Here is a 26,939-nt window from a genome sequence, read left to right as displayed (position 1 = left end):
ATTCTTTTCCCAAATGTGCAAACATTGCATGCCCCTGTCATATTTCTTACCTCTGCAGTGAAATTCATTTCTTCCCATGCTCCAGGGGTTAATTTTCCTAAGTGGACAGTGGCAATGTAAGGTTTCATTTGCATTCAGCCCTAGATATTTCTTTTGACTTCACAGTCTTTTAGACTTCCATGAGTCACATATGTCAAGTCAATTCCTCTCTTTGTGATTGTTTGTCTAGTCTTTGTAGCCCCTCCTTAACTTCTTATCACTGTGGTTGAATTCATGTCCCTGATTTTGGAGCCACAGGGATATTTTACTGATAGCTCTGGAAAAGGGCCTCATGTATGTCTTTCATAGGAGAAATCATTTTAGAAATAAGTGTCTGCAGCTCATAGATTTTTAGGAATGTCAGATTTTTTTGGGATAACATACACACAATAAATGCAGTCACTTTGTACCTTATTCTGTGGCATACAAATTTAATAAGGCAAAATAATTAGCTTTACTTTACTTGTGAACATTATTATATCTTTGCATGGCTGAGAGATCAGAAAAGTTCTGTTAAGACTCAAATAATTATGATGGAGATTTTTTAAACTTGCTGTTCTTTTAAAGTGTTCATCAGATTGTTTGATATAATTTTGGTTTATTTCTTGCATTTAGGCTGAATAATAGTTTTCAATAGTGTAGATAATATGGCAAATTCTTACTCTCAGCATTAAAAAATATTAACTTAATGTAGTTTGAATCTAATGTCTCCTGCACTAGAGTCATGCAGTTTTAGCCTTGCTGCATGAAGTTGTTTGCTTTCTACTTTAGGATACTCAACTTTCACAAAAGGGCAGTGGTTTTAATAATTCCTAATAAAGGATGACAGTTTGTATTACAAATGAAAAAATCATCCCCAAAAAATTATTGCAACTGAATAGGCAAAAGTTTGGTTCTCCTTTAAAAGATATCACTAGTATGATAATTATTGCTAACATAACTCATGGACAGAATCAAGTACCATCTACCAAAGTATAAGTATTACATTTATGCATATATGAAATATTGCTAGAACTAGGGCTAGAGGTATGAGAAGGGAAGGAGTCATAGCACCCAATTTTAGACACTATCAGTTAGCTAGCAAGTGAAAACTGGTCATTCTAGAATTCCTCTGTAGGGCAATTAATTTTACTTACCCTTAAGTCTTATTATGAGATGACCTTTAAGAAGTGCTTACTTCTTTTCAGTAAGTACAGAAGAAGCCTAGTCTGACTGAACACCATTTAATTAGGGTAGATGAATCTCATTATCTTAGCACTAGATGATACCAATGGCTTCCAGTATTCAAAAGCAGTCTGTACTTAAACAGAAATATATGAGCTAAAAAAGAAAAATACTTTTAATCATGAAAACATCAGTTCTTATAAATGAGATAAAATAAAATCTGGGGAAGAGTTTTCTGTAGCTACCATGTTCTTAGAAGGTTTGTTTCCTCCAGTACTGACAAATCATCAATTTAAATTCTTCCAGACACATTTGTTCTCCCTGGGAGAGACCCTTTCCAGCTGTGCTGGGGTGAGGACATGCTCCCTGCAGAGCTGGGCTCTGTTTTCACAGAATCTCCCACTGCCCACAGGAACTGTAGGCACCCTGCTGCCTCCCTGTGTGCCTCACTCTCCACTGCAGAGGGGTCTGCAAGCTGAGCAGACACAGATGTTGGGAAAGCAGAGTCCCCTCTCCCACCACATTTTCTGAGGTGGTTTAACCTGACCCAGACAGAAACATCTGGAGTAATCAGCCAGCCTTCCCCTCCACTGCCCAGTTTCAGTCTTTTACTCGAGCTTACAACCTACAGGCTCCTACAGGAAACTGTGGAACCCCAAATCCTTTAAAATCTCACCACAAAATGGTCTCCAAGAAGTTCACCTGTAAGCTTCACAGGGAATTTCCCATCTCCATTTCATCATTTCCAGCCTACCACTGACACAATTCTGATCTTTATGGCTTATGCAGATAACCATTAATAAGGTTTTGTAATCAATGATAGAGCTGCACAGGCTGGAACTCCAGCTGTTTGTCACCTTTACATTGTTGAGATGTGTGTGGAAAGAAACAGGGTATACTTCAGAGTTTTGGGATATTCAGAATTAAAACACTTAAAGTGAACAGTACTTAAAATTTGATATGTGCTACTAGCAATACTTATAATTTTCTCTCTCCATCTGCTTATCACTGCTCTGGCAGCTGTCCTGAGGTGCCTGCCTCCCTTCCTCGGGGTCAGACCACGTCATTTCAGAAATTTTGTGTTCTGAAGTACCTAACAGATCTCACTCTTCAGTAGCAAGCACAATGGTTGGAAAAAAAAAAAGCTCTCATCCTCCATTTGTCTTGGTGCCCTGCTTATTTAAGCAGGTATATATAGATTAGAACCATAGCACTGCCTTCCTTTTTTCTGCCCTTCTCATAAAGGACCACAGTGAGCTGTCTCAGCTCTTTGACAAAACACCTGCAGGTGCTAGTCATGAAAATCACCTTCCTTGGTGGATCAATTTTCTCTCTCTATTCTCTCATTCTACAACCCTCTTAAGCACTTGACAGTATGTTGAGTGTTCATCTGTGGGCCGAGATTCCTAAAATTCTTGTCAAGCTCAATATCTCTCACTGGATCTAATGCTGAGTATTTGTCTGCCTTACATCTTGCATTACCCCTATCAAGCCTCAGCCCACTTTGGTGCTTTCCTTGGGTATTTGAGATGGAACAGATGCAACAGATGATTCAGCTACTCTCTTGACTGTGTACTCAATGTATTAGTCTTGCTCTAGGTGAATGCACACAATTCTAACAACTTCTTTGGGGAGACTATTTAAAAGCCAGATGCATTTCTCAGTTAGGAAGATAGAATAGGTAAAGTTTACCTTTTCATGTTTTACAGGATCTAATTGTATATTACTTACGATTTTACTGCTAATTTAAGTTTATGTAAGAATATAGATGTCCCCTGACAATTTTGCTTGAGCCTTTTTTAGTCCTTGAAATTGCAGACAATATGAGGAAGTAAATGGAATTCTCAAAAATTTACATTCACATAGTTACTAAAGGCATTGGCTTCTATTTCCAAAAACAAATGAACAGGTCTGTTGTTTATCATACAGAACTGTTTAATAGTTGAGTGACCCTTGCATCTAATCCTGTATTTCATTTTTGTGCAAGTACAGGAACCTAATGCTATCAAGGGAAATAGTAATTGAGGAACATTTTACAGAGGGACTTTTAATGTTCTTTTTCCCTTGTGAAAGTCTGGCTTCTCCTTTTAATTTTATGCCTAAAAAGAATATTAAAATATTTCAATACAAAACAGTAGACTGCCACAACAGACTGATAATGAAGTTTATCTAGGAAAAGTTAAATTCATGACTAATAGCCAAAACAGCAATTATGTAGAAAGCAGCATTGCAACCAGCATTGTAAACACACAAAAATCAGTACTGCACACACAAATATCAGTTTAACCATACCAAATAAAATGGTTTTTTGAAGTTTTCCAGGTGGCTTGGTGTCTTCTTCAAACACAGAAGCTGATTTTTGTTGACAGAAATAGGTACTTTGTTCTGAAATATGTTCAGATTTTAATGTGGCAATGGTACATTTAACCTGGAGCAAATATGTGAAAATGTCATCCAGGACAAAATTTGACAATTACTTTCCAAGCAGAACAAAATGCACTTTTTGCATGTAATATTTCCGAAAGCTGTAAGCTATGGCTCCTCACAGTCTTACAATGGGAGCTAAATAAACAACTATCAAAACCACACTAAAATTATCATATCCAAAGTGGAAAATAAGGTTAACATTTTTTGTTTGTTAATAATTTTCCAATCACAGATAATAGGGAATTGGTAAATAAATGTTGCAATAACTTATGTAAATGAAGAAAAATTATGAGCTGACTAGTTTACTGTTTATACAGCTCACAATTTGTCACTTGCCCAGAAATGTGCCTACAGTTCTGATAAGCAGCATTGAATCTAGAATTTCCACAAATTCTGCATGTGTGTTTCTCCTCTATTTTTTCCATTTAGGAAACTGGAACTGCACAAAATGATGTTAATTCTACTGGAATTTATGAAGTTATTTTCCATCAGGGTGGCTAGTTAGATCCTACATGGGTTCATTCACCTTGTAGAGATGCATGTGACTTTCTACTTACTCCAGGGATAGATTAGAGTGACTAAGGCCTCAGCTGTGTTATTTTATTTTAGACTGCAACAGGATTTATTTAATTTCCATACAATACTATTGCAATTATATCCTCTGCAATGTTAGAAGATAGTTTTCCAGAGTTTGAGGTCCCAGACACATAAAATTAGTCAGAAAGTAGCTAAATTGGCCACCAGAGATGATTTCCAGAGTTTCTACTGAGCACCTGAAATCAACCACTTAGATGGGAAGTACGCTTTGAATTTTCCAGAGCCTGCTCTTTTGTTGACAAATAAAGCAGCCAGTGCTCATTTATACAATTCCCACCACCAAACTTAGGCTTATTCCTTACTCATGCTACATTAAAATTCAATGTCTGTTGATGCTTTTTTCCGTGTTATGAATTTCATCTCTATAACTATGTGTCATAGTACATATGGAAATGGAAAGGCCTAAATTCTGTTGTGCAGTGGAAAGTCAAAGTACTTTTCCCCCAGCAGTCCAACATTATTTAACAATTGATCAGTCATAAGATCAAAAAACTATTTTGCACAAGATGCCCACATTTCATAATTCAACATTTTCAGTCAGGGCAGTGAGCTCCTGTGCAGATCTGAAGAGCAAGGGTCCAGCTGCTCACTGAGGTGTAATATTGGTGCTGCAAGGATTCCTCTGCCATGTGGAAGTTCTATGTGCATTGCATAGGTGTTGACATTGTAAAGCATGCTCTCATTTATTCTCAGTAATTTTCCTCCTTTTCTTTCCCAGCTGAAGCATGTAGCACATCTGGAATATGTCCTAACATCAGTGCATGAAATTGTCTGCCAGTTATACATACAGAGTGTTCAGAGTGCTCAATTGTTAGTATTTTCTATTATTTGGTACCTTTGATTGAAGGCACCAACCACTATTAAGTATTCAATACTCATGGCAAATACGTCCATAATTCAGCATTATTCCATCTACTTAAAGCTACTGCATATATTTGTAGTATCTCAAATTCTATTACTGCCTCTGTTCCATGGAAGAACAGATTTTCTCTTAATCCCTGGAGACTGTGTGGTATTAAGAAGAACTTAGTGGTGAGAACAACTTTATTAAGCTTGCTAAGTTATGAACAGAGTTTTATATATCCACAATGGAGCTCTTTATTTTAATCATCTACCTCCACACTAATTTCTATATACCAATCCTACAATTCTAAAGAATCCAAAAGGTATTGCAAGGACCAGGAAAAAACCCACAAAACCCCCACACAGGGCATAAAGCTTTTTTGGAAGTCACACCCAAGTGGTGAAGCTGTGCAGCAGCAGCAGAGCTGTGCAGGGGTACACTGGGGGGAAGCTGGGCTCTGTGGAGCAGTGCAGCTCCATCCCAGCTTTGTCCTGAAGCGACCCAATCCCATTTCTGATGTTTGAGTGAGGGCTCTGAGGACACCTTCCTCACCTGCCAGAGCAATCCCCTTCCCTGGACTGTGGTGGAAGGTGCCCCCACGATCCTGCCCTGCTGCCTGGCTGGGGTTTGTGGGTCCTGAGCTGGCTGCCTTCCTCAGGTTGCTAAGAGAGGCTGTCTCTTCAAAAACAAATTGCAAAAACATCTTATTGAGGTTGTGAGATTAGGAGACTAGTCCTGAGCCAAAGGATAAAATTCAGATCATGTACCTGTTTTGGTCAGCATCAGCCTTCTAAGTGATTTGGTACTCCTTCTTGGAAAGCAAGTCAGTTTAAATTATTTCTGTACATCCAGTGTGAATCCTTTTTCATTCATAAAATTATCTTTCTCTATATTCCAGGTTGGTTGACAGGTCACATCAGGTGCAGAAGCAAATGCACTAAGATCTGAGTTTGCAGTCTGATCTTGCTAAGAAGGTAGCCCACAGGAACATGACACCAATTGATTTTTGATACTTCATTTTTTTAATGCTATCTCACATCTGAAGTCTCCCATTTTAAATTTTGAAGAAGTTTAATCTCAGAGAAAGCTTTGTTCAATCATTGTGCTTTTAGATGAAAAATGTGCACTGTTTTCCCTGAAGTTTAATGCAATACAATTTTGTTTTCATGTATTTCTGCCTCACCAGTGTATTCCATTAAGGCATTTTCAGAATCATGAACCAGAATACATCTACTACACTGTGCATGTATTCCTTAATAAAGTTTGGGAATGTCTATGTGGGGAATTTTTTTGGTTGTTTCTTTTCCAATCAGTATGTTCTGACTTTTTTTTCTGGGTGAGCCTGTTATAAAATTCCTTGAAGGATGATATTTGTAACACTGAAATCTTGGCAGTTGTCTCACACTGCTGCATATTTTTTAGTGATTAGGGTGCTGGTTCAACAATGTCTGCCCATGAAAGACATAACTGAGCTACAGTGATGCCAGAAGGCTTTGATATTCTGTTCTTTCCAACATGACAGGCTGTCTTAGTATTATTACGTGGAACTCTGCATTCATAATTTTATATTTTCATTGTCAGAATGTGAAATGTGACTGGTGGAAAGCTAGGATCTGAGTTTTCAAATTATTAGCTACCTTTGGTGAAATTTAACCTTATTGCCACTCTTACAGATGATGATTCTTGAGTATATTTAAAAGATCTTCAGAGTAGAAACAAAAATCAATCATGGCAATTAAAACCCTCTCTCAGCTACAACAATTCTTTCACATATTCTTCTCTAAAGTAATGTTTTATATTCATAATACTTTGAAAATTAAGTGCTGAAAGCATATTCAAAAACATTTTAAAAATGCTTTCACTTTTCACCTGTAATTGAGTCATCAATATTAGCAAACCAGCTATGAAACTAATTTGGCTTATTGCATTACTCATCCTCATATCTTAATTATTGATTAACACTCTTAGTGGCAGTGAAAGGTTCCCTTTGAAATGTAATTACTGTATTGTAATACTATGCTATGACTGTCTCCAAAATTATCTGTGCCACAAATTTTCTTTATAATTAAAATAATATGTTTAAATTTGCATTTAAGCAGTCAGGCAAGTATCTTCATACTATATTCATATGTATTAAAGGATCATGTGTATCAGAAAAGGGAATTAAACATCATGATATGGCTTATTTCACCAGAAAATTAACTCAGTAGCCAAATGAGTGTCTCATGGCTTTTGCCACCTGCTTACCTTCCTTCATTGTCTGTATATGTCTTGAAAAAATCATGTTTATTTGATTGAAATAGAGTGTCCCTGGGAAATAAAAATTTTACAAAAATTCTTCATGCCAGCAACACTCTGTTAGTACCTTATGCTAAGTCAATCATTACATGATGAAAATATTTTAATGTCCACATTAAGTTAATATATATATTATTAATCATATTCCATTTGAATTGATCATAGAATGTGTAAGTTTGGCTAAAACTCTACTTCTAGTCTTGAAGAAGATTATTTTCTATGTTGAGTTTGAAGAGATGATGCAAAATGTTCATGTTTTTAACAAACTTGAGTGATTACTGCTTAGTAGCCAAAATTCTCTGCAACCTATTTTTGAGCTACTGCAGTGGGCTCTAAGCAGCATCAGCTTGTTGGTCACAGCACAGCAGCAGTTTATTTTTTATCAGTTGGGTATTTGGTAAAGCTACATGAAACAGTTTAATTAAAGGGCTCTGCTTTGGGTAACCATATTCCTGACTCAGACAGTGTTACATATCCAAACTTCCAAACAATGTACATTCTTACCTAGCAAAATAGGTGAATAAAGAGAGCTTTGAATTTCTGCAGCTGCACCAGGTCTCAGGCTCCATGTTGTCCTCCATCCTACAAGTAATTACTTTTATGCAACTTCCCTGTTTGATTTAAAAGCTGTGCAATGTTTACAGAATGGCATATGTAGCCCAAACACTGATAATCTGCCCAGGGTGCCAGCTGAAAAAACTGTGCTTGTGGTGCTCTGGTGAGGATCTAGGGATTCTCTGTCCAACTATAAGAACAAAGAAAACCACAGAATCATAGAATCACAGAATGTCTTGGGGTGGAAAAGACCTTCAAAGTGATCTTCAATACTTTGAATAGATACTAGTTTTGTTTATCAGAACTTAAATTTATAGCAATATTTTCATGAGTGTAGGTCTACATTGAAATGAAGTGCAAGAAATTATTCAGAGCAAAAAGAAGCCTTTTTTGAATACCACTTTCAGGTCATACAAATTTAAAATGCCTATTCTATGAACATATTTTTTTCCTTTAGAGGGGTCTCTGAGTGTAGTTTCTGTAAAATTTATCATTTCAATCCCTTTATTAAAAGAGTTGCAATGTTAAACACTAAACAACCAATAGTTTCTAAGTTATTTTATTCATAGTATTAGGTGCTTTCAAGCACTATAGCTGAAAATTATAATATTCAAAGTACATATGCAATTGATCATTTACTTGTTGCATAACTCATTCTCAGTTATTTTCCATTGCTATTGCTGATAGGAATCTTTGGAAGGATGATTAATGTGTTCTAGATAGCACGCTAAAGCCACAAGATTTGCAGCTGCACACTTGCCAAAAGAGAGAAAATACTTCTGCTCTGTAGTGCATGTAATTAAGCATCCAGCTGTTGAAAATGTTATAAAATAATGAAGCATAATTGGAGAACTTTTAAGCAGGATTTCTGCTCTGTCTCATAGCAGCTGGTACAAATGGAAAAGCCTAGTAAACAAAAAGTGGCATTGCTTCTTCCAATCATGATTTAACAAGAAATTGATATATGCATACTCCTAAGAAAAAGAAAATTCAACAGAGTAACTGAAGTAAATAAAAGTGGGGAAGGGATCATCAGACCTATTGACTGTGAATAAATCACTAGAAGAACATAGAGATAATGAAAGAAGTAATTTCCTATGCTATGACATTAGCTGCTAAGCAATGGCTTACCAACAGCAAACCTTCCAGAGAGTAATGTGGCATTTTCTTGAATGCACAGCAATTAATGGCAAACAAAGTACAGCTCCAAATAGTTTCCTTTTGAAAGGCTCTTTTTACTTTTGCAAAAGGCAATAGCATAGATTTACACCTCTGCTGGTGTAAATCACTGTATCTACAAGGAAGTCACCAACATGGTGCTCATATTTATTTGGTGGGACTCAAATTCAAAGGAAGGGAGGAGAAATCAAAGAAAAATCCTTATTCATATGCACAGTTCCACAAATAGCAAATACACATTGATATGGCCATGCTGTTAACCTTGTGAATCTAAGAAAGGGCCAGTATATGGAAAACAGGAAACTGTAAACCTTTCTCTTGAGAAGCCAAAAAAATGATACCTGCTCTGAGCAGGCCAAAGGATGGAATGGATCATCTGTGTCACTGAATCTGTTTCAGGAAATTGCATCATGTAAAGTCTTACATAACACATATACAATATATCATATTTTAGATCATGATTTGTTTCCTAAAGCAGGTGCACTCCATGTTCAAAGTATGTATAAATTTTCTGCAGTACTTCAGTTAGAAAGCTGTCCCTTTGTACAGTGCACAAAGCACTGTACTTTTGCAAAGCTCAGGTGGAAACCTCTCATTTAAATGTGTATTTATTTGTGACTACCATACTTACATGTGTTGTACCAATGGGAATGGTTTCATGGGACCTCAAATTGCACAAAAAAAACCTACTCTGAGCCATGCAATTTAGATTGAAAATTATTGTTTATTGTAGTAATATTAAGGAATTGTGATCTAACTGGTCACAAATAAAAAGCATTTCTATGGAAATGGAGACCATTTTCACAGAGAAAACCTAGGAAGAATGGTTTATATGATAGTTTTTGAACATATTTCACTCTATCTTGATTTGACATGATTTCAGTGTCTGCTTTCATACATATATTTCATTCATCCACCCATGTTTTTGTAGGATGACACTACCTTTGCTGAAAAGCAAGATTTCCAGAATGATGCAATCCTCTTGCTTTTGTTAAAGGCAAATCCAAGGCTGGTGGATAGGTAATCTGTCTGAACACTCCAAAGCACTGTTTTACTTTTGTAGTCTCACAGATTGCTGGCAGTTTTCACAATTCTTTAACCATTTCTGCCTAAGTCCTGACATCTGTGCAACTAAGAATGGGATTTATTTAACTATTAGCATTTCTGCCTGCTAGCTTTCCTCAGACTTTTCCAAATCTCTCAAAAGCTGTTTAGCAGCTTTATAAATTGTGCTTGGCAAGGCAAATTTTTAGCAGTAGATTATATTTGCTGTTTTCAAATTTTCCTGACCTTATTAAATCCATCTTCTGTGAAAAACAGACAGATTAAGTACATTGAATTTACTAGACAATTCAGTTTCAAATTGTATTTAATATTCTTTTGTTTTTCAATAAGAACTTTTTTTTTTTTCATGCTGTTTTACTTTTTTCTATCATAGCAAGAGTAAATGAATGTAGCATATTTCTGGACTGGGAGTTTCTGTGCCAGAATACTCAAATGATCATACTTTATGCTGTGCTTCAAAAGGTGTAATTGTTTTAAAGTAAATAATGTACATTCTAAGTGGGAGAGCCCTTGAAAAGGGACATAAAATATTTAATTTCAATTTAACCCCAGGATTACAGCATGAAAGAATACACTTCTAGAATAACCCAAGCTCACTACAATCCTAGCTTCCTTAAAAAGTCTATTTATGTTCTTACTTTCATGTATGTCTATGAAAGGGACATTCAGTGATATTGAAAGTCATTAATGCACTTGAACTTGCTAATACCTTGTTATAAAAGTCTTATTGTATTTCTGCTGTTTCTGTACCTGTATAAGATGTATTTCCTGAGCCACAGAATGCACTAACATATAAAGTGCATTTATATATCTAAAAATATAACTTTAACTCGATATGTCTTGAGGAAAAAAAATACTTGTTATAAGCTGCCTCATGAAAAAAAAAAAAAAAAAAAGAATGAATGGTAGCTTTAAAGTACACAGTTCCAATCCTAAACCACAACAATCCCAGCTGAGCTGATCTGTGGTGCATATGGTATCTTAGGGAAATGTCACAAGATAGGCACTCATAGTGTTGTCATACACCCAAGTATTTGCTTTAGTGTTTAAATTTGACCTATCAGTCACCTCCAAACTGGAGGCCTGGTTATCAGGTCTTTCTGCAGCCTTTTGGATCAAGGTGACTGCTTTTCTTTTGTGTTCAAACTGGTACATTTTTCTTAGGTCTCCAGAATGCAGGCTGTGAATTTTTGACTATCTGAAAAGTGTTGTGGGAAGCTGTTATCACCACCTTAAAATGAACACTTTATTGCAGTTGTGGTCAATTAGCCTATCACAATCTATGACTATAACCAAATTTAGGAATCTACATCAAAGCTAGCAACACAGGAGTCATAAATCATCAATAGAAAGAGTTATCATACCATTCAAAAACCTTAGGGTCACTTGTGTGGGTCTGTACAGCAGACACCAACATTAGGTCAGATGAATTCCACTCTATTAAATACAGCCCAATTCATACTATTGTATAACAAATATTACTTGTTTGTGTTTTGTCTTATAAATAATCCAATATATTGCTCATATGGTAGAATTTTGCCACTAAAATAAGTTCTAACTAAATACTTAAACTGTCAAATTAGATTATAGTTTTGTTCAGTTCTTTATCCTTCTTACTCACAACAGGCATATAGTCAAGGTCAAGTTTCCTATTAGTATGCTAAAACACACTGCTCTTGCTCAGGACTTAGTCTAATAACCTATGTGAGTGAGAGTTGTAAATCACTGCTACATTTGAAATTTGGCTTCTTGGTGTTAAGAAGGCAGTGCACAGCCTCAATTTTGCTTTGATTTGCCTGTACGATTACAGGGGAGCTTTTTATCTCCCTTCTAGGTTGGAGTGCTGATGTTGTCTTATCTAAAATTCATATTTCTGAAGTGGAAGGTCTTTCTGGCTTCAGAATCTTCTGGGGAAGTTTTCCAGATCCTCTCTGTTGGCAGCATGGCCAATTTTCCCTAGGTCTATAAAGTACTGGAACTCATGGAACAGTAAAAAATGAGGAGCTAATGTTCAACATATAGTCTTGGTTTTATACCTCTACAGGATGTCAAAAGCAGATGTGCTCATCCAGTGTAGTCAATATATTCCTTACACCAGTTCTGTCATTTGTCTCATCCCCAGCTCCAATTCATACATCCTGCATTATTAGAAAGCCATGAGGAAGGAATACTTCCAGCTCTTTGCACCATTCCTTCCATAGTTTTCACTCAGGAGCCTGAAAAACCCTCAACTAATAAGAGGACAGCATCCCTTCCTATCACTTGTGAATACTTTCACATTAAATTTTAAGACTAAAATGTTGTGAATAACCAAGAAAAGCTTTCAATTTCTTCATACCAGTCTCTCCAATTTAAACATCTTTCTTTCTTTCATGATTTAACTTCCATTACAATCAAGCATATGTAGCTCTTAGAGTCACAAATGGTCTTAGAAAAGATAAGGTCAGTACAACTTAGTACAGGTTAGACATGCCTGCCAGTTTCTGCAAAAAGTCTGAGGCAATGATATATAACAGGAATTGTGTTTATTTGTCAGATATTATGAAATTATGAGCATGATATCTTCACTTGGTAATTGTTGTTTTGTCTTGTAGAGTATGTTAAAAGCCATACCTAATGTACAAATTAGTTTGCATGGCCTTTCACTTTTTTCCACAATTGAGTAGACCAAGCACTTTTTTATGTCTATATAGTTCTAGTATTTATTTATGAGAAGAATTTAAGCATGAATTTCAGGTCTGGAGGATTCACTTAGTGGGTGAATCTTTGTCTGAACAGAATTTAATATACTCTTATGCTCTTGAGGACATTTATATTCAACTACTCTTTTGTATTTTTTTCATGTTTTGTTATTTACATTCTTTTGGTAAATAACAGGAAAAGAAAAATGCTATGTCAGAAAGTGATTGATAAATTTTCTTCTTTTTCTTCAAGTTTTGTTTGTATTTAATTTATTTCTTAGCTTAGTCTCCTAGATTTCTTGAAGCATTCAAAAATTTCTCATTGTATTGTTCCTTGACTAAATGTACTCTGAAGCTGAAATATTTTTCTCTTTTTTTTGTTAAACAGGTGGTGAGTTAAGCCCTGGAGGTCATTGTCTTTTCATAAAGAAAAATTGAAGGAATGATCTTCAACTGGATTAACACAAATTTGATTTAATATTAGGTTGTGAAAGGTGGACGTTAAGCACCTTGTTAACCACATTTTTTTATCATGCTATGCTTCTTCTTAAATTACTCATAGAGCATAAAGGTGCCTATTTGGTTAACATTCAAGCTCAAATTGAATTTTTTTTTTTGTTAATCTTCTCATTTCCAGCTAAGTAACTTGTGAGAGAATGTGATTTTAAGTGGAAGAGATTCTCTTCTCTTTCTGCAGGAATAAAAATCCTAAAATTAGTGACACAGAGATATAAAAATCCAACAAGACAACTAAACCAGCACTGTAAGCAAGGTAAGTGGTACTGTGGAAACAGTGGCTGTAAAAAAAAGTGCAATATATTGTCCATTACCCAAGTGCACAGTCTGATAAAAAAAACCAAAAACCAAAATTGCAGACCAAGACACATGATTCCATTAGCTCTATTTTGTAGGAAATTTGTCATGAATTATCTAATATCTGCTGGAAGGCCAAGAGCACAGACCACAAAAAATGCAGGAAGGTGCATTGGTGTGATAAATTCATGACATGGATGACAGTGCTGTTGATGAAGGGGCATGCCCTGCTGGACCTGACCCTTGAAAGGAAGGGAGAACTAGTTTATGACTTTGGCTGTTGGCTGCAGTGGCTGAGAGATGGTGGAGTTCAGGATACTGAGAGACAGGATGAAGGCAAACAGCAGGATTCCAGCCTTGGACTTGAGGAGAGTGAACTTGGACCTGTTAGGGCTGTACTTGCAAGAATCCCATGGGAAACCGCCCTGGAGAGAGGGGAGTTCCAGGGGGGATGGTTGGTTTCAAACATTATCTGCTGCAGCCTCAAGAAGGGTCCATTCCCATGAGCAGGAAATCAAGCCATTGCAGCAGGACACACACATGGGTGAAAAAATCACTCCTGATACAGCTCATGCATGAAAAAACATGTGAGAGGTGGAAGGCAAGTCAGATGACTCAGGAGGAATGCAAAATCCCAGAATCACAGAGATCACAACCTTTTTGCAGGTCCTAAAATCACAAGCCAGACACAGTTAGGTGATAAAAAGAGGATATCTTTATATGGATCCTTAGGTGCACAATTTACTGGGTTGAAAGTGCCCAAAGATGCTTTATGTAGCATAAAGCACATACAATTTTTATATGTTTAGTGAATTAGAAGAATCTCTAGCTAAAGACATAAGTAATGAGGTAATTCCTCCCTGGACAACCCTTTCTGCATCCCCTTCCCTCCCCCTTTAAATAGTAACTAAACTTTGTTTATGAAATTGTGTCTTGGAGAGCCAATTTCAGCCTTGTCTTCCCAGAGCATCTAACCTTGGACCCCCAGCTTGGAGCCATTGGGGAATTTATCTTCTCTTTCTGTCTAACAGAGTAGATAAAATGCTAACTACAAATACTACAATAGGATATAGAGCTATAAATGTATATATAAAGAATAGAGAGAATATATAAAAGCAAAAAAGGCAAAATCAATCAGTATCAACAGAACAGCTGAAATCAAGTGGCATCTCTGGGCATCATTTAGTCCAACTCTCTCTCTTCACACAGGGTCATCTGTAGAAAATGATACAGGACCATGTCCAGCTAAGGTTTGTATATGTCCAAGGATGGACACTCCACAACCTCTCTGTGCAGCCCATTTCTGTGTTCAGTCACCCTAAGTCAATGCCCACAGTCAGATACCTATGCTATATTTTAAAATGTTGTTTTAATGTAAAAAAAAACAACCCAAAATAAAACCAGCCAACCAAACAACCAAAAAAAAAAAAAAAAAAGTGAGCTTTTCCTAATATCCATGAGAGGGATCTAATCTCTGCAGAACAGATACCTTTTTTCACACCTACTTTACTAGGATTAAAAAGCAGTGCCTAACTTCTGTCTGTAGAACATGGTGAACAGTAGGTATCTTTGAAGGCCTCTAGAGAGAGTTCCTCTCTGCCTCATTTTAGGTGCTTAAATTAGGCAGACTGATGCCATCTCAGTGTTTGCCAATTACAAATGGACCAATGTAGAAGAATGCAGAGAGGAAATGAATCTGGGAAGCCACTACTTATTTCCTTTCCAAAAGGGATTTCTTTAAAAGAATTTGGATATTATGTAAGTACAATAGCAAGTTTCATTGAATAAATCAGTTTGTTCATTCTAGCCCCCACAAATATCTATAAACCAAAAAGGCTATAATTTTTTACTACACACAGCCCCATTCATCTACTTAGATGCATGGCTGAACTACTGCTCTGCTTTAAAAATCTTGACACATGATGATCTAATCTTTTGCTTGAAAGGTGAATAGTTGCATGAGCCACTTCTGCCATTATTATTCTGTTAAAAGCTGAACCCCATTGATTCCAATTTGTTGTTACCTCACAAAAGTCATCAGAATGCACTTGTGGAACTGCTGCAGAATTAATTGCTCTCCAGTCTACACTGAATATGAATGCCCAGGCATAACATCTCATGCCTTAAAGTCATAGTAAGAAAGGTAAGAAAACCCCCTGCCCTTTCACAGGGCTGCTAATGTCCATGCCCTGTGCTTTGCTGATGTTTATCCAGTATATCTGACTAAGAAACATTTACCCTCTGGAAGCCAGGCCTACAGCTAGCTGTGAATGTTATAACTGGACAACCTTCTTAAATGAACATATAATTTAATGTTATTGGTAGCAGTTAAACTGAGTGTAAATAAACCATTATAATCTGAGTTAATCCCAACAGTGGAGTTTTCTACATCCTATATTTTTACTGCATGTGCTTGCCTATGGAATAGTAGCTTTCAAGTCAACTTGGCAAGTGTTAGTCTTTCTTCCCAGGGCAGGACTAAGAACCCAAGGTGGACTGGAAGCTTCAAGGTGACTGCAAAAGCAGAAAGTTTTTGCTACAAAGGTAGATGGTAAGCAGGAGCCCATCAGAATCTACTTTTCATCTGAGCTTTCTTGTAAAGAAGCTTGCCATAATCACTTTAGAAATGACTTTTTTATTAGCTTTTTTTTTTTTTTTTTTTTTTAACATTTTATTAAATCTTCCTTGTCTAGTGAATCAGTGAGAATGGTTTACACTGGTATTGCATGAATCCTTAGTCTGTAAAGAACTTATATATTATATCTTATAAAAGAAATTATATCCTTGGTATGAGGTACAAGTAAGGATGACATAATTTGCCCTATAGTAATCACCATGGTACAATAAATTCATCATACTAAGTAATATCCATGCAATAGCAGTCTACAGCTTGGAGGGAAGTGCCTTTTTCAGTAATTATTTATTAGAGAGTCACTTTCTTTGACATTCAAAATGAGATTTAAAATGGCAAAAAGCCTTTGATTGTTTCTACCTACTTGGAGACATAGTTTAGATGTGCAACTTGGCAGTGATGGGTAAATGGTTGGACTCGATCTTAAAGGTCTTTTCTAACCTAAATGATTCTGTAATTGTGTTGTTCCATAATTCTCACCTGTTTCCTTCCATCAGTTTCTACTGCTTCTCAACAGCAGCCTTTTCACCCCTTGGGATCTGCATCTATCTTACTGTTAAATGCTGGTGTGCTGCTTCCCTAAAAGAGTAAAATGAGATTAGAAACTTGGCTCTTTGAGATGATAGGAACTTGTCTGAAAAAAACACTATCATCCCATTTTGATCACCATGAAATGTTTATCAAAAATTTCTTCTTGTGGCTTATCTTTCATATTTTTTGAGCCTTCTCCTGTTATACTTTCATAATACATTCATACAATGGATATCCAAGTAATTTTGTCACATATGATACAAAAATGGTTTCACAGAGCAGAGTCACATTAATCTCAGTTTGTGAATTTGAGCATGCATCTCAGACTGAAAAAATGCTGTTGTAAGGAGACATATGGTGTAGGGATAAGCTACTCATATTCACTGCCTTTGCTATCTATGGAGAGAGTGGCTATTTAATCCTTCCTATTTTAGAGACTTGTTTAAAAAAAATGGGATAAGTTGCTTTCAGGAAGTTCTTAACACTATGACTACATAGTGATCTTATAATCATCCTTAAGTTTGATATCCAACTTTTAAAGTGCCTAATGAATAATAATGAATTACATCCCAGTGAAACCAATAATTCTTCCTGTATACTTGAAACTTGCTGAATATTTCAAGTTTACTCATGCTGCTTATCTTTCCCTTGGCTTGGTGTGAAAAGACTGAATATTTCTAGTTTCCCTTTGCACATAAAGCATGCACCACAAATAATGCTACTTCACTAAGGCACCATTCAAAATTTTAAATGCTAAATGTAGTGCAAAAAACTAATATTAGATATGGTCCTTTTTATTAGTTTTGACAAGTGATTCTTATAATCTGAAATTTCTGTCTGCTGTGATTAGAAAATGGATTCATTTTTCCTTTAAAGGTTATCATACCTCAAAATCAAGCACTTTAAGGTGATCTTTCCTAAACAGTATGCTAGCTGCATTAAGAATGGTCTTTGACTAAAGGTATTAAACCCTTCTGGTTGCAAGTTGAAACATTTGTACTTTGTTAGATATGGTATTATTCCCCATTCTTGCCACCAGACTCAAATCTATTCATTACATATTGAAAGCCAGTAACCATATGTATTGTTAGAACCTATGAGATGAAAATTATGTTCCTCTTCTTTTGCCTACTGAAGGAAATTGCCACAGCTTTGGTCTATTTGATAGCAAGATATCTTGGAAAAATATGATTCAGTCACAATCCAAATGAGGAGCAGGGATATGATTAGGGGTTTATTTTTATTTGAATATTCAACATTTACTCAGTGAACTCACTAGCTTATTTCTGTACTTTTTTCTTCTTTCTGTAGATTCACACCCACAAACTCATGTATTCATATATTCACAAAGTAGACAGTGAGAGCTTGCCATTTGCAAGTGTGCTGATTAAGGTTAAAACCACAAAATTGATTTTCTTTTCTCCTTGTCACTGCATACAAAATACTATTCATTCTTATCATGGGAACAATATTAAGTGGAAGTTCATTGCATTCACTCTTTCAAAAATCTGACTGAGATTAATGATAAAACTTCCTATTATCTACTGGCCCCAGGGTAAGACCTATATTTTAGCAACATCAGAAAAATAATTTTTAAAACAATATTTTTTCTCTTTATTTAAAAAAAAATCCTCAAAATTATTATTTCATTCAGATATGCAGAATCTTCCATGTCTCCCAAAACTGACTTTCATGTCCAGCAGTTTAAGCCATATGCGTGTTTGCACAATAAATATTAAAAATTTACTTTTTTGTTGTTTTTCTTTTTTCTTAACCACACATTTATGTTTGACAAGAATTATATGTGATTGCATTTGCAGATTCTTATGAATAAGTATCAGATCTTTACTTGACAGGTTACTTATGTCAGCTTATTGTCTTACCTTGTTTTAGTGACAAAGAAGAAGAAGCAATTAAAATTTCACAGTAAGTTTTTCTTACTGATTTAGTGATGGAAAACAATGTTGACATGCTGCACTGAAATGTGGGTTCAAGTGAAGAGGTACATTACAACAGGTAATTTATTCTCAGTAGTGGAAGCACTTTTGCTCTGGACTGCCTGTAAGCAATGTGAGTGCATTTGGTGCTCAGCATGTGTTCATAAAGTGTTTGTAAAGACAGATCTGGTGGGGAAAGTAGAGGAAGGAAAAAAATATAATTTTCTTTAGAGGAGTTTTTGGGTTATTTAGAGAAGTTTTATTATGGATTTGTAGTTGGGCTCATCACTCAGACTACATAACACGTAAAACTGTGTTTCCTAAATGCAATGTCTTCCTAAAACTGAATCATATAGAAGTGATCAGAATAGCAAAGCTAAAGGAATCTGACAAACATATTTTTATGTGTTCATGTATATTAGCATTAAATTTTTTCTGTAGAAAGGCATTATTAAGCATGCAAGGTATATTAGAAGGAAGAGATCTTTTCCCCCCATTTATCAGTTCAGGTGAAGTATATCAATAAAGCAGCAGGAAAAGTACAGTGACTAAAGAAATGATTTATTGATACTTTAGGCTTGTTAAAGCAGGGTAATGTCAATGCAATTAACTTCTGGATCAAGTCAGTCCATTGCAGAGTGCAAGCTGACAGAATGGCTTTAAAACCACATCCTGAACCAAATGAGAGCATCAATGAGCAGAGGAAGAACCTGCTAGTGACAAGGCTGACCCTCTTTCAGTAGAAAAATGGTTTCCTTTGTAGGAAACTGTTCAAGTAATGGTCCAGTGAGCAGCATAATATTCAAATAGTTTCAGACCAATATAAAAAAAAGGAAGATGGGATAACAAGGCAGTGTATAGAAATTAGAAATTAGACAAAGTTGAAAGTAACAGTACTGCATGATCAGCAAGTGGCCAGGTTACAGGATGTCAGTTCATTTGCAAAATATTAAATGCTAATTACATTGATTGGATGAAATTCTGCCGGGAAAGTGAATAAATTCTTCATAATTTACTCAATTATGTAATGCCATTATAAATTAGCAAAGAAGTTTTTTTAAGAAGTTCAGGCTGCTTCTCAAAGTGAAAGTCAAAGTGTATGTAAACCATGGGAAGCTAAAATTAGCACCAAGAAAATTTAGAATTGTGAAAATGAGCTATAAAGGAAAAGCAGATAATAAAAAAGTACCCTCTCATATTTCAGACAGTCATTTAAATAAATTTCAATATGTAAAAGACCGTATCACATATTCAAAAACAACTTTTCTGTTTCAAGGTTTCACCATGATATTACAGCAGCAATTGAATTCAGTCATATATATTTTATACTTGATAAGTTATGGCTCCTGGTGTGAGTAGTGGCCCATACAATTTTGATCATTTCCATTTATTTGCTGCACATGGACAGTGGCAGCTGCCCTGTAGGACTCCAGCATGTGCTATTGGTGATGTAAAAGAGCTTTATGAAATTTTGAAGTAGAGCTTCCACATGGAAATAAGTGCATGGGAGCAAGAGAAGGGATTCTGAATTTCTCCAATCTCCACAACAGGAGGCACAGCAGGGTTGGGAGGTACAGGCTACAGGGCTGTCTTTCCTTTGATAACAGTAGCACTAAAATATGTTAGCTTATGCTAAAGGAGTGTTCCCACAAAGAGTTACAAGACACCCTCCTTCTTGTGTCAGCTTCCAAATCAGCTGAACAAGCGTTGGTCTTAAAGCATCAATAATTGGGAATGTAGTTTTTTATACTGTATGTTTTAACAAGCTCATCAAATAGAGTTAAGCTGGCAAGAGCCAACAAAGTCTTCTTACAGAATTGCTCCATGAGTTAGCATCTTTCAGAGCCAGGAGATTCTTCTATTTAGTTCTTGTATTTAGTTCTATCATGCAGTTCACATTATGTAGAGTTGTAGTATTTACTTGGTTATCAGTCTTACAGAAATTATTGCAAGCTACCAAACTTGTGACTTAACTGTCTTTTGATTTAGTATTTATACAAGCTCTGTATTTCAATAATTCATTAAAAACTGTAACTTGCTAGATGTTTAGTGACATGAGAAGAGCTTAACTCAAGCTGAGGTGTTGCTCTGCTGTGCCTTTCCCCTTCCAGTAAAACCTATCAGGTTACACATCAAAGAAAATTAAATCTTTGAGCCATAGAATAACACAGGTTGCAAAGGACCTCCAGAGGTCATCTAATCCAGCCTCCTGTTCCAAAAGGATAAGGTTGCTCATGATGATTTCAGTCAAATTCTGCATATCCCTAAGGATGGAGATTCTACAGCCCTTTAGAGCTGCTGTTTGACTATTCTCGTGCTAGAATACTTTTTCCTTATATTTTTTTTTTCCCATGTTGTATCTTAAGTTCATTCTAGTGCCTCTTAGCAAAGAATGATTGATTTAGTACTGATATGATACCCTCAAGGTTCTTACAAACAAATTGTTTAATAATTTAATAATCTTTCTGAAGACTAAATTTATGAAGTTAATTTTTTAATAAGTGAAATGAGTTCTGCATAATTTCTATTACAGAGAACTTCTTATCCATGTATGTCTATTATTGGTCAAGTTCTCTCTGCTATTTTTACACCAGTTGCCATGAACTTTAAACATCTTACTCTGTGTCATTAAAGGCTGCAAGTGTTTGATAGTCTCATTGCCCAACAGGTTTCACCAAAGTAAAAAGACAAATTTGTGTATTTAGAGAAAAGCCTTTCCTGGAGTTATTTAGATTTATTTACTTTTATGTCAGGGTGCTCTAGTGAATGTTGTTTATAGCTTTTCAGAATTACCACAGGAATTTAGTTCAGAATTTGAAGGTTTTATCTTGAATTTATTTTTCCTTATGAAGAATCTGAAACAGTGACAACTTCTTGACTCTGTTATCTGTTTTAGAACTGGGCTATTGTTTTATGAGGCTGAACAGAATAGTTGAGGCAAGGGGCGTGTCCTGGGACCTCTGTGAAGAGCACTTCCTGAACATGAATGTGGATTCTCCAGCAGCCTCTCTGATGCTGTCTGGGAAAAGAGGAAGAGGGTTTGGGAAAGGAGCTGCTCCAAACTGGGTGGCTCTGTAATCATCTCCTGTCTGGAGCAAATAAGCCTGCTCATCAGGCCAGATGATATTCCCCAAATATTACTTTGCACAACTCAGAATAAGATTTTCATCCTGTATTTCTCTTGTTCTGTTTTGCTTCAAATCTCTTCTCGAAGCACATCACAAATTTCTGGGGGCACCCTTGAAAAAGTGCACCATACACATCATCAGACTGCAGGCAGAGGATTCTGCACTCACATTTTTAATTCAACATGGGAAAATCCAAGTCTGTGACATTGATAATATTCAGGGACTCAGAAGGCAAGGTTTTTTTAGCCCAGGTTGCTCTCACTTGTATTTAAAGAGATGTCAAAACACACAAATATTAAATTAAAACACATATTTTGTGACGTAGTATATTTGTACCAAGGGACAATCCTCTATCAACACTGCCCTGGGCCTCTGTTACAGCACTGTCTGGCTCTTCCATGGAACAGCAGGCACACAACTGAGCCAATAAGGAAAAAGCTGGTCAACTCACCCACTGTTTTGGAAGTTAATTGTAAAACCAGGTTACTTTAATACAGCTTCTATCTCCATCCATCTTGCTTTGTTTTTTCCAGGAAAATGACTGACTTTTGGAATTGTGAAGAACTTACTGAGACCTATTGGTCTCACAGTTATCAAATATCTGTTCTACTCTGTATTTATAATCTATGGCAGAACAGGCAAATTGCCTGCCATGATAATTATTTGTTAACTTCATTCATATTGTTTCAATTCTCACTTAATTTTGTCAAATATTTTAAATTTTTAATTTTAAAACTTTTTTTGTGCTTCTATAAGCAAGGAAGGTCAGCCATATAAACACATTAATGTTGAGAAGTTTAGGTAAGAGTCCTAGAAGTACATTCTATATATTTTTTATTTGCCACCCTTTATTGTTCAAAGGTACTTGTTTCCTAAAAATGTATGGATTAATACTCTAAGGAGAAGATGCCACTTCTAGTTCATACTTCTGCTTGTTTATATGTCCTTTGATATAAATAATCTGACTGTATAATAATTGTAATGTAAAATATGGCTTTCCACTGTCTCTTTGTTCATACTCTGGTATGTTTTGGCTTGGTCTAGAAGTTCTTCTTGTCCTCTTGGTTTAGACATTGCTGATAAATCCTTATATTTTTTGGACGCAGATATCAACAAGAAAAATTTCTGGACAGATAAGTTAACTCACACAATTTTGATAGTAACTGTTGGCCTGTTTGAGCAGAAGTTAATCCATCAAATTTGAGTGATTGACTTGTATAGTCTCTTCAATGTGACGAGAAAAAAAGCCCTAAAACACCAAAACTAACTATTAAACTCTATTGCCCTGCTGAATAGTATTTTATTCTGTGTCCATAAGTCCATTGCATCTGTACTGTCCTTAAATACTGAGGAGAAGTTAAATAGTATATACATGCTGTCTGAAATCTTATAGAAATTTGCATTTCAGGGAGTTTAGAGCTTGTAGCATGAAACTTCGTTGTGCAAATGAATTTAATTACAAAAGCCTAACTGAAGGAGAAAGTGTTTTATATGTGATGAGAAAATGCAAACAAAATATACAAAGAATTTGTTGTTTATTTCTTGTTTTATCTCTGTATTTGAGTGCACATAGAAATCGTAATCTTTTTTTATCCTGTTGTAATAAATTCTCAATCCACCCCTTCTGCAGTTTTCTTATGAGAAATATTCATATAATTTATATTTAATCCTTATGAGAAATAGTTTCTAAATGAAACAGATAATTCATACTGACTTCCTACTGATTGCTTTCCTCACTTCCTTTCTTCCTGTTGGAGAAAAGTTGCACGAAATATTCTTCATATAATTATAAAATCAAACCAGGTCAGTCTAGGTGAAAGAAGAATATATAATAAATCTTATGCTGTAAAGCAAAATCCTCAGGGAGCCAAGTTCTTGACCACTGCATAACTGCCAAAAGATCAGGTAGTGACATGACACCACCAGAAAACTGATATTGCCCATGGAAAAAAATGAATACTCTATGAATATTTAAAAAAAAAGGTACTAAATTGCAAATGATGCTATCCAGCCATTTTTGCTGGTTTTTTTAGTAGTTCATGTACTATTTTTCCACAAGTTATTTTATGTTAAAACATGGAGTTGGAAGGGACCTACAATGTTCACGTTGAATGACTACCCACAGTACATGTAACCTGTGATGGTTAGTAATCTAAGATCTCTCTTCATGATCGTGCTGCATAAGAGAATTCAAAAAATAAAAGAATAAGTGTGTGAGGTTTTAAAGCATTCTGTTTGGTGGACCTTCTTATTAGGTGATTTCCATTATCACATGTATCACTTGGCATATTAATTTGAATATGCCTTGTCAACTGACATTCCTATTCTAAATGTTCTCCTCTGATTACTAAATGAAGAGCTATTAAACCAATAATTTTGAATCTGAGGTATTAAAAGTACCTCAATACATAATTATTAATGGATGTAAGTGTTTGCATGATTAAACCTATAATTGTAAGTTGTCTTGTGGATGAACCTGTGTTATTTTGTGCAATTGCATTACACCAAAATAACAGGGACCAGTCTCTGATTTTAATACCTAGTTTTAGTGCATAATAATAGATTAACAATTCTAAATGCTTTTGCTAAACTGCCATCACTTAATAATTTTTCAGGGCATGAGTCCATCGGTTATTTAATTTAGGATATGTCTGTGTCAGCTCTTTAATCTGCTGCTTGCTGGTGTATAACCATTAAAACTATGGGAATGACACCATAGCTCTTTGAGGAATGGCCTGTAACCTTCTGGTGTATAACCTGGAATCACATTCACTTTTTCATGCTTGCATGGCACTGGTGGCTCATAGATATTCCATGACTGATTAATAGATCCAGATGCTTTCCCTTCTTTATTGTTTCCAACTGAGAAGCTCCTGGATTATAGAAGAAATTCTCATTATTGGTCCCTGCATGAATGACCTTTACTTTCTGCAGTTGAATTTCATCCATATCTGTATTAATGTCAGGGAGTCCTTCCATTACAAGGATCTGATCTTTCCCATGCTCACAGGGTTGCCAATTTTGTGTCAGCAAGTGAAATACCTTTGCATTTTTCTTTCCAAGGGTAATAATGAAGATATTAAATGAGTGTTGATTAGTGCTTCATTGTCTACTCAGAACTCAATATTCTCTTACATATTTTTGAAATTTCATTTTGAGTCTGCCTTTCCATATTTTACTGTTCACATTCTAGTTCTCTTCTTTCCCATTACCATTAATAATATCTAACATAATTCTGAGTGGCAGCAATACCCAAAGTGTATGTTTATGTTGTATATCATATACTCTAGTGTATATGTTAATGCAAAATACATTTTTGTACTTAGTGCAAGAATTCATTTTAAATATCTGATGAGATTTTATAACATGCCTCTGAGAAGCAGTCCTAGAGGAGAAGGACCATGTTTAAACTCCCTCCCCAGCAGCTGGAACAATTCTGTTGGATATCACCTGGGGCTGTTGTGTGCCTTGGTAGCTGCCCTGATTTGGAGTAAGCCCCTTGGTCTGTTCCATTGGAAATCTAGAGTGTGTCCCAGCATGGAAAGTGATCAGTGTCTATATACTTCCCCCTGTTTCTTTGAAAATTCCTTTCATTCCTGACCTCACAGTGTGCAGGCTTATTCCTGGCAGACTTTATACTGACTTTCTTCTGGATCTGTTGTAGTGGCAGATTTGTTACTCCACACCAAGGACTCTCCAGTCACAAAAACACTGCCTCTCATCTTAAAGCTGTATTGAGTTACTTCTCCTGTCTGTTAACTATCCTGCCTTCTCTTCTGTGTGATATCTTTGTTTATACTTGGGCAATTTCTCAAAGCTATCTCCATCACCTCCTCTCTTATGGGACTAGCAGCTTCTCTCTTCTGTTATCCTGTCTTCTTCTTCAGCATGTTTCTCCTCATTGCTGCCCACTGCAGCATAGCTGTTCCTAAACTGTTTCTTAATCCTCCTGCCATTTTTCTACAGTTGTTCTTTTTTTTGGTTTATTGATCTGCCATTCAGCTTCTGCTGTTCAGTAGATTCAGGCCATCAGTTTTTTATGCTGCCTTCTCTCTTCCATTTATCTTGACATTCTTGTCTGGATTTAATTCTGTTTTCCAAGTCCATGTCCAGTTTTCATTTCTTCTTCCCCATGAGCCCCATGGGGAAAACTCATAAACCCAGGTTCTATCTGTCACTTGCTCAGACAGAATGCACTTCTCACAGGTCTGTTGGTTTGGTTTTATTTTTCTTTTTGTTTTTCCCCTGCTTTTGTTTGTTTGTTTGTTTGTTTGCTTGTTTATTTTTAGTGGGTTTTTTCATCCTTATCTCTCTTTTTGGTGAGCAGTTACTTGTTGCCTGTGTAACTGTTTGTACTCCTTACCTTGCCTTTAAAGCTAATCATAAGTGGATTGAAGTTGCTTTACACTAACTCTCTGTTTTCTGTCATTTGTTGAGCTCATTAATCAGTAATCTCCATGTTACAGTCAGACTTTTATGTCTGCTAGTTTACAATCATCATGACACCTCAAAATGTATTGAATTTAAAAAATATGGAAATAAAAATTGAATTAAACAGGAAATTTTTTTTTTTCAAAGTAATACCACTGCTTTTTAGCTGAAGACCATGGTAACGTATACTTAACCAATGAAACATTTTTTTTAGAAAATATTTGCTGTTCCTCTTCTGCTTTGAATCAAAAACACCCATATATATGCAGGTTTGTCTCCTGTTTATCAGCAGAGGTGTCCTAGCAAATGCTTGCTGTTCCATGTTCCTTCATATCTGTCAGATGCAATTCTCTACAGAACACCTGGAGAAGAATGTTGTAAAAGTAAATCATTGGAGACAAGGTGAAGTGTGTACTCTGTTTTTGTAATGCATTTCACTTCCCTGTTCTTTCTCAAAGCATGAAGCTCTAATCCAACAGATCTAACTGATAAAAAGGCATAATGCTTGGCTTTTTAAACAGAATTCAGTTCTTTTTCTGTGAAAATTCCTCTTGGACACTCAATCTGATGACTGTGTCTCTTTAGTAAAGAATTTAAAAGCAGGAGTCAGAGGTTGAA

The sequence above is a fragment of the Oenanthe melanoleuca genome, chromosome 1A (assembly GCF_029582105.1).
Source record: "Oenanthe melanoleuca isolate GR-GAL-2019-014 chromosome 1A, OMel1.0, whole genome shotgun sequence".
Classification (NCBI taxonomy): domain Eukaryota; kingdom Metazoa; phylum Chordata; class Aves; order Passeriformes; family Muscicapidae; genus Oenanthe; species Oenanthe melanoleuca.
Note: the sequence above shows the minus strand (reverse complement) of the source record.